Here is a 19508-nt window from a genome sequence, read left to right as displayed (position 1 = left end):
CAGATCACCGACCATGTCGAATCCCACCGTACGTTTTCCGCTATCCAATCTGGTTTCTGAGCTGGTCATGGGTGCACCTCAGCCACGCTCAAGGTCCTAAACGATATCATAACCTCCATCGATAAAAGACAGTACTGTGCAGCGTTCGTCATCGACCTGGCCGAGGCTTTCGACTATGTCAATCACCGCACTCTTATCGGCAGACTCAACAGCCTTGTTTTTTTGTCAAATGACTGCTTCGTCTGGTTCACCAACTACTTCTCAGATAGAGTTCCTCTGGCAGTCTCGATGGGGGTGCCACAGTGTTCTATTCTCGGGCCGACTGTTTTCTCTGTATACATCAATGACGTCGCTCTTGCTGCTGGTGATTCTTTTTTTTTTCTTTTCTTTTTTTAAATTTTACCCCTTTTTCGTGGCATCCAATTGTTAGTAGCTACTATCTTGTCTCATCGCTACAACTCCCGTACGGGCTCGGGAGAGACAAAGGTTGAAAGTCACTTGTCCTCCGATACACAACCCAACCAAGCCACACTGCTTCTTAACACAGTGCGCATCCAACCCGGAAGCCAGCCGCACCAATGTGTCGGAGGAAACACCGTGCACCTGGCAACCTTGGCTAGCGTGCACTGCACCCGGCCCGCCACAGGAGTCGCTGGTGCGCGATGAGACAAGGATATCCCTACTGCCCAAACACTCCCTAACCCAGACGACGCTAAGCCAATTGTGCGTCGCCCCACGGACCTTCCAGATGCGGCCGGTTACGACATAGCCTGGGTGGGAACCCAGAGTCTCTGGTGGCACAGCTGGCGCTGCAGTACAGCGCCATTAACCACTGCGCCACCCGGGAGGCCCTCTGCTGGTGATTCCCTGATTCACCTCTACGCAGACGACACCATTCTGTATACATCTGGCCCTTCTTTGGACACTGTGTTAAAACTACAAACGAGCTTCAATGCCATACAACACTCCTTCCGTGGCCTCCAGCTGCTCTTAAATGCTAGCAAAACTAAATACATGCTCTTCAACTGATCGCTGCCGCCCGCCCGACTAGCATCACTACTCTGGCTGGTTCTGACTTAGAATATGTGAACAACTACAAATACAGTGGTTTCTCCTTTAAAAAGTTGCGAGCTTACGCTGCGGGACTTAGAGGTACCCAACGTCACGGCTTCATTGCTCCAGAGCACCACAAGGGGGAGTTAGAGCACTCATTATGCATTTGGGTCCCAAGGTTTTTATATGAACAATCATATCGAGTGATTCCAATGACAAATTTCACACAGAGCCACCCCTCCCTGGGGGCTTTCTTCAGCATAGATGGCTGACAAAACATTATGGGGAGGCAAATGTAAGCAGTTTTAACGGCATAACGAGTCAAGCAAAAAATGTACAATTGAGACGAATATGTTAGTTAATGTACTGTAGAGACAAACAATTGTGCATATTTTTTTGTCATGAAGTTAATTTACGAAAATTGCAAAGTTTTTTTTCTGTCATATTCAATACCAGGTGTTTTTATTTTTTATTTCACCTTTAATTAACCAGGTAGGCTAGTTGAGAACCAGTTCTCATTCACAACTGCGACCTGGCCAAGATAAAGCTAAGCAGTTCGACACATACATCAGCACAGAGTTACACATGGAATAAACAAACATACAGTCAATAATACAGTAGAAAAAGTCTATACACAGTGTGTGCAAATGAGGTAGGATAAGGGAGGTAAGGCAATAAATAGGCCATGGTGGCGAAGTAATTACAATATAGCAATTAAACACGGGAATGGTAGATGTGCAGAAGATGAACGTGCAAGTAGAGATACTGGGGTGCAAAGGAGCAAGATAAATAAATAAATACAGTATGGGGATGAGGTAGTAGGATGGGCTATTTACAGATGGGCTATGTACAGGAGCAGTGATCTGTGAGCTGCTCTGACAGCTGGTGCTTAAAGCTGGTGAGGGAGAGATGAGTCTCCAGCTTCAGTGATGTTTGCAGTTCGTTCCAGTCAGCAGAGAACTGGAAGGAAAGACCGGCAAAAGGAAGAATTGGCTTTGGTAGTGACCATTGAGATGTACCTGCTGGTTCGCGTGCTAGGAATGAGATGGGAGTAACAATCCAGGCTATTTGCTCTGAGACCTGCATAATAATGTAATGAAACAAGCAGGGAGCAGGTTTCGAACCCTCAACATTCAAGCCCGAAGTCCAGCACGCTATCAACTGTGCCCAAAGGTATTAACTGGGTTTGGGGCCGATTGTGCTAAAAACACTATCTATTGGAATCTTTGACATGTGGAAAGGGGGAAAAGTATTATCATTCGTTATTCACAAGCATAGCAGGAGGGCTATTAGCTGAACAATAGACTATTCAACCTTTACTAAAGAATTGTCTAATAGCCGAGCAAGGTGTGAACCCCCCCAGCTTGTAACAAATAATTGGTGTCCATCTTTCCACAACTACATACACACGGTTATTGTTATGAACCCCAAAAAATATTTATAGAAATATAGTTTGAATTCAGGCTGTATCATATCCGACCGTGATTTGGAGTGCCATAGGGCAGCGCACAATTGGCCCAGCGGGTTTGGCCGGGGTAGGGCTTCATTGGCCGGGGTAGGCTGGTGTTGGGGTAGGCTGGTGTTGAAAATATAGCCAGCTTGTTATGCAAGTGTTGCACACAAAAATCTACACCAGTCGAGCAATTCATTTCAACAATAATCTTCATTTTAATTTGACTTTACAAACACCAAGTGTGCTTAATTAGAGTCGATTTCTTCAGAGCCTAGACCTATATAAAATAACATAACTGGCTGAGGGAGGCTATGAGGCTTTATTGGGCCTACTTACAATTGGTCAAAAATGTAGCATCCTACGTAAAACAATAATTTAAAGAAAAAAAAGCCTGTATATAGATTTTTTTTCTACTGTATTTTTGACTATTTCAGTTTATTCCGTGTGTAATTCTGTGTTGTGGTATGTGTCAAACTGCTTCGCTTTATTCTTGGACAGGTCACAGTTGTAAATGAGAACGTGTTCTCAACTAGCCTACCTGGTTAAATAAAGGTGAAATAAATAAATAATTAAACAGCGCACATTTGTAAATCCCAAACTCTAAAAGTTATTGGAAAGGTAGATAAATGATGTGTGACACAATAAAGAATGGAAACAAAATGTGTTTTTATTTACAGTAGTGATGGACAACTGGAGGCATTTTGAAAACCGGTTTGCAAACACTTGTTTTTCACAACTGTAGCAGGTGATGTCCATCATGCTAATGTTTCCTATTAGCAGAACAATAGACTTTTTGTATAACCTACCTTTGTATAACCTACTAACCTATAACCACCTGCTACTGTTGTGAAAATCCATCAACGTTTGATGCTTAAGTACTCTAAAGTGTTACATTTCTAACAAACAGCAGTACAGTATTTATTCCGCAACATCTTTATGCTTTTGTTAATAAAAATAAAATAAACGAGAAAAATACATTCAAATGCGGATGTTTATATAAACTACATTTTAGTCGCACTTCCACCCAGCTCCAAAACCACAGGTAAAACCTTGCTGAGATTATCAATGTATTTGTTGCATTGTTGTATGGTCAATTTCTCAAGCCAAAAACATCTTGATGGCCTTGACCAGTTCATCTGTGCTTGTCGGCTTGGCAGAGTTACGGATGAATGTTTTCAGTTGATGCCAAACCAGTTTGACCGGGTTTAAAAATCAGGAGACCTACATGTAGAGATGAAAAATATATTTTTAGATATACTGTAGGCCTACCGAATGTGTTGTAGGTCTTATTTTTACATTTTTATTTAACCTTTATTTTACTACATGTGTTGTGAACTACTTACTCTGCTGGCGTCCTGACCTAGTTTATGCCCTTAGCCAAAATTAGGTACATTAATAGAAATATACATGTAAATAGGCCTAAATGTAATTAAAAATGGCTATAATCCTACTTTGAAAGAAACAATGTGGTCCCAGAAACACCTCTCTGACATAGGGTCCATATCTCCTAAGGTTTTCTTCCTCAAAGAAAGAAAAATAAATCTTGAGCCATACCTGAAAAAGGAGGCAAGGTGAATTATTGTGGAACACATAACAGACTGAGTTGTAGCCTACAATATTTGATGTACCTTTTGCTTTGTAAATAGCCAAACTCACCATCAAAAGTCAAATATGGGCCTGGTCCCTGGCGAGAAATTGCCCCTCACACATGGAGTTTGAGCAGATGCTTGGGACTCGGCTCGTTTGATCTTCCTTTTTTTTGTAGCAATTTTGAGCAAATTGCTCAAGGGCCACGGTTGATTAGTCTGTGACGATGACATTATTGAACGTCTCGGCAGCTTTGATCCATGCCTGGGCCTGCAGAGCGCAAAGTTCTTTGTCAGACGAATCATTGGGTCGAAACTACAGAACAGTACAAAACAAGTGAACACACCTGGTTAATGTTCTGATAATTAAAAGAATATATATATATATTTTCTTACTAAGCCTTTCTGTAAGTCCACCCAAGTTTCTTCAACTGTCTTCTGACTGTAATTAGAGCGATGTTGATGTCGTGCCGTGATGCCAGCAGATTACAGATTGCCGATCGCTCGTCATTTTCATTCAACAGTGAGTTGATGGCTTGAATAGTCTCACTGGAAATGAAATACAATGTGAAAATGTGCAGCATACAGTAAAGATCAGCAGTCGATTTATTTAAGCATTATTTTTTAGCATTATTAGGCCTACATTAAAATATGGTAGTCTACTGTACCTGTGAATTTTCCTGGGCTTTCGAGTTCGGCGTAAAACAGGCATCTGATGATAGTGTTTGTGAATGGCACTGTCCGTGACCAAAATCCCCAAGTCTACCAGTATTTTTTAAATGTCTCCAGTAGATTTTCCGTTCCTGCTGAAAGCCCTGACAACAGAACTTGACCAACTGCTCACCAGGCACAGCAAGGGCCGCCCAGACCGTTATGCTGTTCTGCTATTCCAAGGATGTGTAATCGAAGAGAGTTACCTCGACTGGGCACAGAATACAAACGGATGGATCTCGAGGCAAATGTAGCTTACCAGTGAACCTCCGGGTGATCATCGTTAATACTGTGTCTCAGGAGTTTCCTTCCATGACTGATGCAACCCGAAAAAGCATTAAAAGACAGAGTTAATGAGTACTTGTGGTCACCGAGAAAGTCTGGACATGGCCTGCTCTCCCTTATGTAAGGAATTAGGCATTTCCCATGTTTACTACAGTATGTACCGTAATTTCTGGACTATTAAGCGCACCTGAATATAAACCGCACCCACTGAATAAAAAATAAAAAAATGCATTTTGTACATAAATAAGCCGCACATGTCTATAAGCCGCAGGTGCCTACCGGTACATTGAAACAAATTAACTTTACACAGCCTTTAAACGAAACACGGCTTGTAACAAAAATTTAAAAAATAGCAGTAAACAGTAGCCTACCAAGAAAGTCATTGGTCACTATCTTCCTCCTCCTGTGCACTGAAACCACTGAAGTCATCTCCTTCGGTGTCGGAGATGAATAGCCTCAGAATTGCTTCATCCGATGTTGGATCGCTGCCCTCTTCAACACGCAGCAGTCCAGCCTTTCGAAACCCGTTGATGATAGTGGATTTTTTGACAATGCTCCACGCTGTCAGCAGCTCTATTTCCTTTTCCAACAGCCAGATCGATCGCCTTCAACTTGAAAGCTGCATCATATGCATTTCTCCGTGTCTTTGCCATGATGAGGGTGACAAAATGACTACCGTAATCAGAATGATGGGAAGTTTGAGCGCGCTCGATTTACGTCACATTATGTGACGGTGCTCAGTTTATTGGCGGCATGAATCTTGTCATTGTATAAACCGCGAGGTTCAAAGCGTGGGGAAAAAGTAGAGGCTTATAGTCCGGAAATTACAGTACTGTATTCTATGTTTATTTGTCAGACTGCACAGTAGCCTAAAAAACAAATGCAGCTGGCTTATATCTTCAAAATGCTGTACTATCCATATTTATTTAACTAGGCAAGTCAGTTAAGAACAAATTCTTATTTTCAATGACGGCCTAGGAACAGTGGGTTAACTGCCTGTTCAGGGGCAGAACGACAGAAATGTTACCTTGTCAGCTCGGGGGTTTGAACTTGCAACCTTCCAGTTACTAGTCCAATGCTCTAACCACTAGGCCACCTTGCCACCCCAATACTGTACAGTATTGTATTTCTTCATCAGCAACTATGCTTTCGTAAATAGAATAATGATAAAAATACTCTTTCAAATGCTGATGTTTATTTAGTTATGGATCCATAACGAATTACTTGTTCAAATATGCCATATTCCTGAGATGTGTGTTGACTGAATAGAAGCCTTTTTCTTGCTCACTCTAGGTTAAATGAAAACAAACTCTCCTATCATTACCCTTTAACAAAGTGGTTATTATAATAAATTAATTTAGAATTATATAAAAGACCCTTAGATATTGTCAGATATTCTCACAGATCCTAACGGAAAATGCCCCTTAGATATTAATATAGAGTCCTCCAATCCTCTAAATGTAATTATTGGCGGAGAGTCGCGGCATTTAATTTTTTTTTTTCAATATACTGTAGGCCTACCATAGGCGAAATGAGTCTCACTAGTGTTGATTAATGTCTAATATATAATTCTGTAGTAGACATCACAACTATGCTGTGAAGACATCACAACAATGAAATAACACATATGGAATCATATTGTAGGACGCCATATTTTCCTCTCCATTCTTTTTCATGGAAAGAATCAAATTATATAAGGAAGTACCAGTCAAACGTTCAGACTCACCTACTCATTCCAGGATTTTTCTTTATTTTTACTATTTTCTACATTGCAGAATAATAGTGAAGACATCACTATGAACTATGAAATAATGCATGTCCTGCATTCTGTATTACAGACATGGCCTGCTCTCCCTTATGTAAGGAATTAGGCACTTACCCATGTTTACTACAGTATTTATTGTCGACTGCACAGAAGCCTAACAAACAAAAACACATTTTGTTAAAAAAAAATCCTCTTTCAAAATACAGATGTTGATTTAGTTATGGATCCATTCCATAACGAATTGCTATGGGAATAAATATCACTGATTTACAGAAATATTGGAACAAAGTTGGCTAATGAAGGCAAACTATTTAGAATCCTCCTGACGTCACATTGTACAGCGCCATAGAAACCGTGAGGGTTTCGATTTTCTCTGAATAGAAACATAATATTAATCAAATGAATTAAGCCAAATTTCATAAAATCAATCCCATATACTATGTTATTACAAAAAAGGTCTTAAATTCTCTGGTAATGTCAATGCGGAAAAATATCAAATGCTACGGACTGTGGACTGTAAACTCTCCTTCCAGACTCACATTAAGCATCTCCAATCCAAAATTAAATCTAGAACCGGCTTCCTATTTCGAAACAAAGCCTCCTTCGCTTATGCTGCCAAACATACCCTCGTAAAACTGACTATCCTACCATTCCTCGACTTCGTCGATGTCATTTACAAAATAGCCAACACCCTACTCAGAAAATTGGATGTAGTCAATCATAGTGCCATTCGTTTTGTCAATAAAGCCCCATATACTACCCAACACTGCGACCTGTATGCTCTCATTGGCTGGCCCTCGCTACAGATCCGTCGTCAAACCCACTGGCTCCAGGTCATCTATAAAAGTCTTTGCTAGGTAAAGCTCTGCCTTATCTTAGCCCACTGGTCACCATAGCTACACCCACCCGTAGCACACACTCCAGGTATATTTCACTGGTCATCCCAAAGCCAACACCTTCTTCGGCCGCCTTTCCTTCCAGTTCTCTGCTGCCAATGACAAACAAATTGCAAAAATCACTGAAGCTGCAGACATATCTCCCTCACTAACTATAAGCATCAGCTGTCAGAGCAGCTTACCGATTACTGCACCTGTACACAGCCCATCTGTAAATAGCCCACCCAACTACCTCATCCCAATATTGTTATTTTATTTTTTATTTGTTTTGCTCTTTTGCACCCCAGTATCTTTACTTGCACATCACGCTTAGGGTCATTGTCCTGCTGGAAGGAGAAGCTCCATCCCAGTCTCAAATCTCTGGAAGATAAACAGGTTTCCCTCAAGAATTTCCCTGTATTTAGCGCCATCCATCATTCCTTCAATTCTGACCAGTTTCCCAGTCCCTGCCGATGACAAATATCCCCACAGCATGATGTCGCCGCCACCACCATGCTTCACTGTGGGGATGGTCTTCGCGGGGTGATGGAGGTGTTGGGTTTGCGCCATACATAACATTTTCCTTGATGGCCAAAAAGCTCAATTTTAGTCTCATCTGACCAGAGTACCTTCTTCCATATGTTTGGAGTCTTCCACATGCCTTTTGGCAAACACCAAACGTGTTCTCTTATTTTTTTCTTTAAGCAATGGCTTTTTTCTGTCCACTCTTCCGTAAAGCCCAGCTCTGTGGAGTGCACGGCCTAAAGTGGTCCTATGGAGAGACACGCCAATCTCCACTGTGGAGCTTTGCAGCTCCTTCAGGGTTGTCTTTAGTCTCTTTGTTGCCTCTCTGATTAATGCCCTCCTTGCCTGGTCTGTGAGTTTGTGGGTGGCCCTCTCTTGGCAGGCTTATTGTGGTGCCATATTCTTTCCATTATTTAATAATGGATTTAATGGTGCTCCGTGGGATGTTCAAAGTTTCAGATATTTTTTTATAACCCAACCCTGATCTGTACATCTCCACAACTTTGTCCCTGACCTGTTTGGAGAGCTCCTTGGTCTTCATGGTGCCGCTTGCTTGGCTGTGCCCCTTGCTTAGTGGTGTTGCAGACTCTGGGGCCTTTCAGAACTGGTGTATATATACTGAGATCATGTGACAGATTGCACACAGGTGGACTTTAAACTAATTATGTGACGTCTGAAGGTAATTGGTTGCACCCGCTCTTATTTAGGGGCTTCTTAGCAAAGGGGGCAAATACATATGCACACACCACTCTTTTGTTTTTGTTTTTTCATTTCAATTCACCAATTTGGACTATTTTGTGTATGTCCATTACTTGTATTCCAAATAAAAATCCATTTAAATTTCATCTTGTAATGCAACAAACTAGGAAAAACGCAAAGGGGGATGAATACTTTTGCAAGGCACTGTATACACTCCTTTCATGAAACTATCTTATCGCCTAGTTGAAACCTGGGCGTCCTACTTTACTCTTAACATTACATTTTTTTATGAAAGTGAAGAACAATCTTTAAACTTTGCCATGATCGTCAGAATTTCCTAGATTGGGGTGAGAGTGGGGGGAATGGTTTGAAAGTTGCGCGCTCACTATTAGTAAAGGGAGACGGGGGGGGATTGTTTGAAAGTTGCGCGTTCACTATTAGTAAGGGGGACGGGGGGATTGTTTGAAAGTTGCGCGTTCACTATTAGTAAGGGGAGACGGGGGATTGTTTGAAAGTTACGCGCTCACTATTAGTAAGGGGAGACGGGGGGGTTGTTTGAAAGTTACACGCTCACTATTGGTAAGGGGGGACGGGATTATAACAGTCTTTATATCTATTATAGACATGTTTGCTCAGTGGTGAACCGTGGCCTTCAGTGGGGGAAAAAAATCTTCCAACAAGTTGTACCAAATTCAAAAATAACAAATATAAAGAGCTCGACATCAGCGCTTGTCTGCTTGCCCGGGGGGGGGTGTAAATTCTCGGACAACAAAAATATAGATTTAAGTTGCCAGAATCCCAATATCAAACAATTAGGTTACTCCAATCCGAATTGAATCAGTGTCCTCCGGATGCAATGTGTTGCACACTGTCCTCCCAATCTCTACAGAGCGTAATGGAGTAGAATTATTGTAGGCCTGCATTGACAGGCACAAGCGGTCTTTCAATCATGCAGTTGCTAGACACGTTTTTTGAGATCAAAGCCTCATTTGTTGATATTCATTGCTAGCTAGCGAGTTACTTGCACAGTTATAGCTCATTTTTGAGCAGCAATGAAAATCCTGGAAAAGTCATGGTGTGTGCATCACCTGTGTGTACCAGTAGGCCGTTGCCAGGGGGGGAGAGAGAGAGGCAGTGAGAAAGAGAGAGACATCGCACAGTAGGTATAATAATGACATTCAAACTAACTAGATAGCCAATTCAAAACATAGTGTAGTTTGGCTGGTTCTCTCGCTAGTTAACTATTAGCATGTATTAATGTCATTGTCATGTCCCATGTCGTAAAATAACTTTCCACTGGTACTCGTGTATAATCTGAAAACAGCCAACGCAGTTGATACAGGTGCAGAGTTGATGAAACCAATGCTGCATACTCCGGATGTAAAACGCTCAAAATTGGCTAGGATTCAATACTTGCCATGACATTCTGACAAAGTTCATATATATATATATGTTCTTAGAATAGCCTAATTGACAAGTAACTCCTACGCTGTCAAGATCTCCCCTGAACACTGAATATTTTAACCTTACAAATAGATAAACATCTTAGATTAACTACCTCGCAAACAGTTGCCATTTGATCTCTGGTTCATTGAATGAGGGAATATATTTTATAAAGACATTAAAAAAACATGTGGTTATAATTGTAATGTTGCAGGGTAGCCAACCATCCTCCAGGAGATTCCAGGAGAGCTACTGGGTGTGCAGGTTAGCCAACCATCCTCCAGGAGATTCCAGGAGAGCTACTGGGCATGCAGGTTAGCCAACCATCCTCCAGGAGATTCCAGGAGAGCTACTGGGTGTGCAGGTTAGCCAACCATCCTCCAGGAGATTCCAGGAGAGCTACTGGGAGTGCAGGTTAGCCAACCATCCTCCAGGAGATTCCAGGAGAGCTACTGGGTGTGCAGGTTAGCCAACCATCCTCCAGGAGATTCCAGGAGAGCTACTGGGCGTGCAGGTTAGCCAACCATCCTCCAGGAGATTCCAGGAGAGCTACTGGGCGTGCAGGGTAGCCAACCATCCTCCAGGAGATTCCAGGAGAGCTACTGGGCGTGCAGGTTAGCCAACCATCCTCCAGGAGATTCCAGGAGAGCTACTGGGCGTGCAGGTTAGCCAACCATCCTCCAGGAGATTCCAGGAGAGCTACTGGGCGTGCAGGTTAGCCAACCATCCTCCAGGAGATTCCAGGAGAGCTACTGGGCGTGCAGGGTAGCCAACCATCCTCCAGGAGATTCCAGGAGAGCTACTGGGTGTGCAGGGTAGCCAACCATCCTCCAGGAGATTCCAGGAGAGCTACTGGGCGTGCAGGGTAGCAAACCATCCTCCAGGAGAGCTACTGGGCGTGCAGGGTAGCAAACCATCCTCCAGGAGATACCAGCAGAGCTACTGGGAGTGCAGGGTAGCAACCATCCTCCAGGAGATTCCAGGAGAGCTACTGGGCATGCAGGTTAGCCAACCATCCTCCAGGAGATTCCAGGAGAGCTACTGGGCATGCAGGGTAGCCAACCATCCTCCAGGAGAGCTACTGGGCGTGCAGGGTAGCCAACCATCCTCCAGGAGATTCCAGGAGAGCTACTGGGCGTGCAGGGTAGCCAACCATCCTCCAGGAGATTCCAGGAGAACTACTGGGCGTGCAGGGTAGCAAACCATCCTCCAGGAGAACTACTGGGCGTGCAGGGTAGCATACCATCCTCCAAACCATCCTCCAGGAGAGCTACTGGGCGTGCAGGGTAGCATACCATCCTCCAGGAGATTCCAGGAGAGCTACTGGGAGTGCAGGGTAGCGAACCATCCTCCAGGAGATTCCAGTAGAGCTACTGGGAGTGCAGGTTAGCCAACCATCCTCCAGGAGATTCCAGGAGAGCTACTGGCGTGCAGGGTAGCCAACCAACCCTGCGCAAATACACCACATTTATAAAAAAATATATATATTTCTTTTACAATCGGCTGTTCAACAGGACCTTAAGCTGACTACGGTGTGTTCAAGCAGGGTTTGATCAAAAGCCTGAACACCCAGTAGCTCTCCAGATAGAGGGTTGACGGACCACGTGTTTTATACAGTATCCTATCAGTGCAATATTTTACTTTGTAGAGGTTTAAGTGCCTTGCTTAAGGCCACAAAGGCAAAAGATACTGTATAACACATGGGATCAGACAGCAGCAGCCATCCTTTGTCAATACCAATGATAATAATTTGTTGTTTTGTGACGTGATTTCTTGCATCACACAACACCACAGGACTTGTCAGTCCTATATGTCTGAAGGACAAGTGGCAAAAAAATGTCAAGCCCTGACATAGCATAACTTAAATGCACTCAAATGAAACAAACAAGCCTGAGACTGAGACGAGCTTCAGGTTGCCACTCACATCAATAGCACTCACACAGATAACGCTACCAACGACAACAACCACACAACCTATGGTAGCCTAACAGCATCACCATCACACTATGAGTGACACATCAAAATGATGTGACAAGCTTGTGACTCTGAAAGGACAGCGACTGTAATACCAGCGCACTCTATGTTGGAGACTGCACTTTTTGTAAAACACATAGGGCTGATAGAAAGACAGCCATCACACGCAGCATGATGTTAAAGGATAAGCAGCCCATTCACTCAGACATAAAAGGCCAGCAGGTCCCAATGATAAGAACACAAAAACACAACCATTAGGCTAAGCATTTCCCAATCGAAATGTACAACAAAAAAAACTATCACATGAATTTAAACTTTAGGTGATCTAAACCAACATAAGTTATTTTGGAAGAGATAGCTAACAGTAAGCGAGCTGCAATAAAAAAAAAAGCAGTCCTACTCACCAGATGATGATCACTTGAAGCTAACAAATTGGCAACAACATCTAACACCTGCTGCAGCTGGAGCAAACTAGACTACAACAAAAGCTAGCTAGCAAAACTGTGGTAAAACTCCTGCTCGCTATTGCGCAGTGACCTGTTGGCCTTCGAGAAGAGAAGTTTCTATACGTTTTTGTAAAAACATTCCCACAAACGACAAATCAAAATGTGATTGGTTGATTCCACTGTCATACAGTTGAATGGCAATTGCCTTATATCTATGCCTACTTGCCCTCAGCATGCATTTTTTTCTAAATATCTAAAGAACCCATATGTTCTTCTGACATATGACCACAGAAGTACTGGACATTTATTATGATAGCAATTTGACAAAATTACAATCATGGTCTTGAATTGGACTCTCATTTTTCTGGTCTTGCTTATGACTCTTGGTCTCGAACCCATCGCCTCCCCTCCGGGCTTGGTCTTGACTGACTCAATTCGCTCTGGTCTTGAATTGGTCTCACTTTAGGTGGTCTCAAACACAACACTGCAGTTACATTTCGGGATATTATTTTTGACTGTATCGTATCATTTTGACAATATATGAAAATGATTTTTGCGCTAGTTGGCAGTACCCTGCACCAAAACTCCAGTATTTAGCCTTGATAGCTTTTTCTCCATCTTTTTAAATGGGTTTGATTTTTTACTTTGATCACGAGTAAATTCATGAAGTGTATTATATGTTTTCTTACAGTTTTGAACCAAACTTGACAATTGTCCAATGGTGTGACTGTCTGAGGTAAAGGTATGGAACTTTGAACTTAAGTAAATTCATGAAAAAATGAATAACACTTCCCTTTACCTATGCTTTTAGTGAATACACAGAAGTTTTTTTTTTTTTTTTAACAATAGTCCAAGTCTATTCATGACATTTCCAAATAGTTTTGATTGATTACATTTTGTCCCTAAAGCAAAGTCCACTTGGTGGGACAATTATGGGATTAGATAACGACCCAGCATTTGGACACCATTGCGCTGGGGAGGGTTCTCTTGCAATGAGGAAGTACAGAAGACATGGCTGGAGCACATGGCCTGAACAGATTGTATCTGAAACATGTACCAAAATATTGCACTTTTCTGCCATTGCCATAAAAGGTGTCAGTTTCTTAGTTCTTTGGTGTGATGCTTTTTGAATGTATATATGAAAACAATATTTGTTGACAATTAAAGTATAAAAAGCAACAAAAACATGTGGTGAAATCATACTGAAGGCCTACTGTTAACAATAAGGCCCAAACTGGACCATACAGCCTGAGATTTCCAACAGTGTGACAGCTTTATTTCCCTTGGTGTGACATGAAGACCGTGTCACACCAGAGGAAATACAAGACACTGATTCTCGCCTGTCTGAGTGGACTGATCCAACGTGGAGGCCGTGGGGATGACACTGTCCATCACCCTAAAACATGTGTTTCTGAAATTGTATATGGTTATATTCCATAACAATGGTGCAACACGAATAAAAAATAATATAACAAACGCGCTTTCTCCCGCATTGGATAGCGGTCACTGTCCGAGGTTCTGAAACACATCAGTGCGCTGTTGAATTGACGCCTTTGCCTAGACCATGTGCATAATAACAAAGTTAACCAGCATATTGTTGAGAACAATGCGGTGGAGATAGCAGCAGAATAAGGAGACCTTGTCTTATTGTCTAAGAAAATTGAGGAGAGAAAACCCCAACTTAAGTCTAATCAATAGCTTAACTGTTAAATGTATCTGGCTTTAGAAATCAACCATATATATAAATAGTTGACGTCTGAAGTTTACATACACTTAGGTTGGAGTCATTAACACTTGTTTTTCAACCACTCCACAAATGTCTTGTTAACAAACTATAGTTTTGGCAAGAGGGTTAGGACATCTACTTTGTGCATGACACAAGTCATTTTTCAAACAATTGTTTACAAACAGATTATTTCACTTATAATTCACTGTATCACAATTCCAGTGGGTCAGAAGCTTACATACACTAAGTTGACTGTGCCTTTAAACAGCTTGGAAAATTCCAGAAAATTATGTCATGGCTTTAGAAGCTTCTGATGGGCTAATTGACATAATTTGAGTCAATTGGAGGTGTACCTGTGGATGTCTTTCAAGGCCTCCCTTCAAACTCAGTGCCTCTTTGCTTGACATCAGGTGAAAAGCAAAAGAAATCAGCCAAGACCTCAGAAAGAAAAATGTAGACCTCCACAATCTGGTTCATCCTTGGGAGCAATTTTCAAACACTTGAAGGTACCACACCGCAAGTGTAAACCCCATGGGACCACGCAGCAATCATACCACTCAGGAAGGAGATCTGTTCTGTCTCCTAGAAATGAGCGTACATTGGTGCGAAAAGTGCAAATCAATCCCAGAACAACAGCAAAGGACCTTGTGAAGATGGAGGAAACAGGTACAAATGTATCCATATCCAGGGTACAACAAGTCCTATATCAACATAACCTGAAAGGCCGCTCAGCAAGGAAGAAGCCACTGCTCCAAAACTGCCATAAAAAAAGCCAGGTTACGGTTTGCAACTGCACATGGGGACAAAGACAGTGCTTTTTGGAAAAATATCCTCTGGTCTGATGAAACAAAAATAGAACTGTTTGGCTATAATGACCAATGTTATGTTTGGAGGAAAAAGGGGGAGGCTTGCAAGCCGAAGAACACCATCTCGACCGTGAAGCACGGAGGTGGCAGCGCCTTGCTGCAGGAGGGACTTGTGCACTTCACAAAATAGATGGCATCATGAGAAGGAAAATTATGTTGCTAAATTGAAGCAACATCTCAAGACATCAGTCAGGAAGTTAAAGCTTGGTCGCAAATGGTTCTTCCAAATGGACAATGACCCCAAGCATACTTCCAAAGTAGTGGAAAAATGGCTTAAGGTCAACAAAGTTGAGGTATTGGAGTGGCCATCACAAAGCCCTGACCTCAATCCCATAGAAAAAAACGTGTAGGCAGAACTGAAAAAGCGTGTGCGAGCAAGGAGGCCTGACTCAGTTACACCAGCTCTGTCAGGAGGAATGGGCCAAAATTCCCCCAATTTATTGTGGGAAGGCTACCCAACACGTTTGACCCAAGTTAAACAATTTAAAGGCAATGCTACCAAATACTGATTGAGTGTATGTAAACTTCTGACCCACTGGGAATATGATGAAAGAAATAAAAGCTGAAATAAATCACTCTACTATTATTCTGACATTTCACATTCTTAAAATAAAGTGGTGATCCTAACTGACCGAAGACAGGGAATTTTTACACAGACATACGACATATCCCGCTTCTGTGGCCTGTTTGAGTGTGTGTTTAATAGCTTACTGATTCCGTGTCATTAAAAAATATATAATATATATATATAAATTATATTTATAATAATAACCCTACTTTTTATTGATCTACTTATTGTTATTACATCAATTATTTTGTTCATTATAATAGTACATGTCATTAATCGGCTTCGTATAGCAGCCTAGTATAATCACCATTGAGCTGTAGGCCTAAGAGTGCATCCTGTTTAGTCTTAATACCGTAACTTAGGCCTATATTTCAATACTTATATAGGCTACTGTATCAATCATTCGTTTATGTAATCACACAGCCTAAGTCATTCATGATTTGAAATGCAATCAAGCATTATGTGTTAAAATAAAGCGAGTCTTGAATAATTAGCTTACACAATAAATAAACCGTTCCATTATGTAATTCCATTCACAAATGAATGTGACTGTTTTTAGTCTTTGTTGTAATAAAGGCTTAACAAAAAAACATTACAACAGACTCTGGTACACTTATAATTGATTTGGTGTTGTTTACATTGTCCCAAACGGTCATAAAAAATTATATTGTAATCTAACAGCACCTGTTTCGATTGGTCGAAAGAATAGAAGACCTGATTTTTTCTTCTTCTCGGGGCCAGCCCTAAATTTGAATGAGTACACTTCAAATGATTTAATGAGGATCCATTACTGATGTTTAGAAGCATTTTTACAGGTGTCAGAAACTTCTGTAAGTGTCATTAATTATTGTTAAGCATGGGGCAGGTAACATAATACACAAGTATGATAATTGTTTTTTTTAATCAAGGTTTAGTTTAATGCCAGTGAATCTTAATGTAATTGTGAGACACTTGGTTATCATTATTATCCAATGAAATGTTTTTCATTTTAAATGCAATAATATAATTAATGAGTAAAAATAATTATCTAGTCTATTTGGGAATCATTAAAACTTGATATTAACAATTGTTGTCACACCAGAGGCCAAATTCAAGGCTCTAATATATGAAATGGTTCATTAAATTGGATATAAATTCTAAATTGAAGGTGGCCATGTAACATTTTGAATTGTTGAGACAGTTTGTGACTAAATGTAGTTTGTTGTGTTTTCACTTTAATTTTAGAGGAAATTATTTTTTCACTTTTGTTTTGGCCATATGGCAACTACCAACATATGGTATTGGTACCTAAGTACCCTGGGAAAGCTCATCCCTACCCAATGGGGCCTGGTCAAAAGTTACTCTGCCGAAACTCACATTTGGGGTTAGTGACAGAGAGAACAGTTTTGTGTGAAGAAACATTTGCTAAGCACATGTGGGGAAATGGTGACGTGACAACCCCCTCCACCTCAAAACCCGCTTTCACATTCGGGAACATGGGCTAATATTGAAACTGAGCAGGGGTGGGTGGGTATAGGCCTGTGGTATATAAAATTGACTTTAAACAAGTCAAATTCACATGAGCAACTGAACTCTTTGATCAGACAGTGAAACCAAATATACTGGTAACTAGCTCTGTGGTGAAACGACTTGATTCGGTGTTACTCAATGCCACAACCCCAGCTAATCATACTGTGGCAATATGACTGGGGACATTTGTATCAATGAATGAGCCATCATAACCAGTCCACTGATTTTCCAAAAGTTAACTGATCAACATAAGTGTACATAGCACATAGTTAGCTACATTTATGCACAATTTACTAGCAACTGACGACTTTCGTTTAGAATCATCAACCAACACATTCCAAACTACGACCAGAAATTAGGGACATAATTTAGAAAAACACTAGCGACCGAGCTATTCTAAATTAGGCCTCAAGGCGACCTTGGCCTTTCATTGAAAGGAAATAGCTAACTGGCGAGTGAATGATAACAAAACTGTCTGTTGCAGTAGCATTTAGCAAGCTAGCTAAGCACAGGTGGCTACTGGCTAACTAGCTAGCTACAACAAGCTGGTGGCAAACAACCACGTCCACGAGAACACGTGTATACATTGGGAAATGTCTAAATACATGACAAATCATACAATATGTTTATTATTTGGTCGTTTGATAACTAGTAAAGGAGTTGATAGCTGATGCAATGGCGTTCTAGTCAAACAAAACGTCAAAATCCCACGCGTGCAGCTAGCTAACTTTGCTACCGAACTTGAAACAGGCTAGCGAAGTAGCTAGTAACTGGCTGATTGACTAGATATAATCAATATAGATACAATACAGATAAGTATTAACAATTGTTTTGTCTGACACGTCTAATGGAGATGGCTACATGCAAAGTTGCAATAATCATGTGGAAACAAAGTTAGCCATGCTAACTAGCTAGTTTGCTAGCATTATTGACTAGCTTAGCTTGCTAGTTAACATAGTTGGATGTGACATGGCATGCACATAGCCACCAGTAAGGAATAGCATGCATTCAGGGTGTTTCGGTTAAACTTCCTCACCTATAAAATATTTTTATTGGGCCGTCTTGATAGGAAATGGTCCTGTTATTTCGTCTGATACCCCTTTCCACCATTCCCTCCTGCTGCTGCTGTCAGGAACTAATCCACCACCGTCAAGACTTCCTTTCACCTGGGCCTTCGAAATGCAACACTTTTGCGTAAAGTAGCTAGCTACGTAAAAAAAATATTTTTCATAGCCTGGATGACATGCGAGTGGTGGTCGAGAATACAAATCCCCTCAAAACCAAAGAGCAACTACGCAAATAAAACGACTCCCCCACTCCCAACATTGGCCCCTCATGTTAAAGTAAGTAAATGTCAAATTCTGATTTGTGCATAACAAAGAAACGGGAAAATAGCTATAACATTGACTGAAACTTTAAGAGCTGTCCAACTTTATTCGTGTTATTTTGTTTCCACAACTTTGTAGCCTGCTTGAAACAAATGTTTTTAAGCAAAAGGGCAACAGCAGTGTTCCACCTAGGGACATTTGGAGATTCAGTGTTTAATAGTCACATATACAGGGTTGCAGTTGTGATTGCAGGGTACAGTGAAAATCATTCAGGACTAAGTGAAATAAAATCATGAAAATAGTAATAAAAAATAGCAATAGAAATAGCACTATATACATTATAACTGTATCAGTGGTTTGACAAGAATAGATGTGTGACCAAGGCCTGAAGAGGAACTGACTTGTTATTTCTTAAACAATTTAAATATTATATCCATCAACTGAGTATCACATAAATCCCTTTTTTATTTTTTATTTTACACCTATGCTGTATGAGTATGCCAGTCCCTGAAATAGGTAGTGTAACAGGGTAAAGGTGCATCTATTAAATGAATTATATTATTTATGGTAGCCATGCGGTTGTACAATATGAGCTGATTAGTCCATTTTAATTAATAGCTGTCGCTCTGGGTAATGCACCACACATCTACCTGTTTTCACTGCCATGCTGGTTAATTCTCCAGCCTGGAGATGGAG

At 41.2% G+C, this 19508-nt stretch overlaps 1 protein-coding gene across 1 annotated transcript in view; it reads right to left on the bottom strand.

Annotated features, from left to right (window-relative positions):
- The window catches only part of LOC112255785 (endoribonuclease Dicer-like), a 66248-nt gene extending 47505 nt beyond the window's left edge, over positions 1-18743 (bottom strand). Inside the window, exon 1 of the mRNA XM_042326251.1 lies at positions 18521-18743. The gene's annotated coding sequence lies outside the window, so the exon portion shown is untranslated. The remainder of the gene's footprint in view (positions 1-18520) is intronic.
- Between the last annotated feature and the right edge of the window lie 765 nt (positions 18744-19508).

The sequence above is a fragment of the Oncorhynchus tshawytscha genome, linkage group LG08, assembly GCF_018296145.1.
Source record: "Oncorhynchus tshawytscha isolate Ot180627B linkage group LG08, Otsh_v2.0, whole genome shotgun sequence".
Classification (NCBI taxonomy): domain Eukaryota; kingdom Metazoa; phylum Chordata; class Actinopteri; order Salmoniformes; family Salmonidae; genus Oncorhynchus; species Oncorhynchus tshawytscha.
The sequence above is the reverse complement of the archived record's forward strand: the minus strand, read 5'-3'. Positions and strand labels throughout refer to the sequence as shown.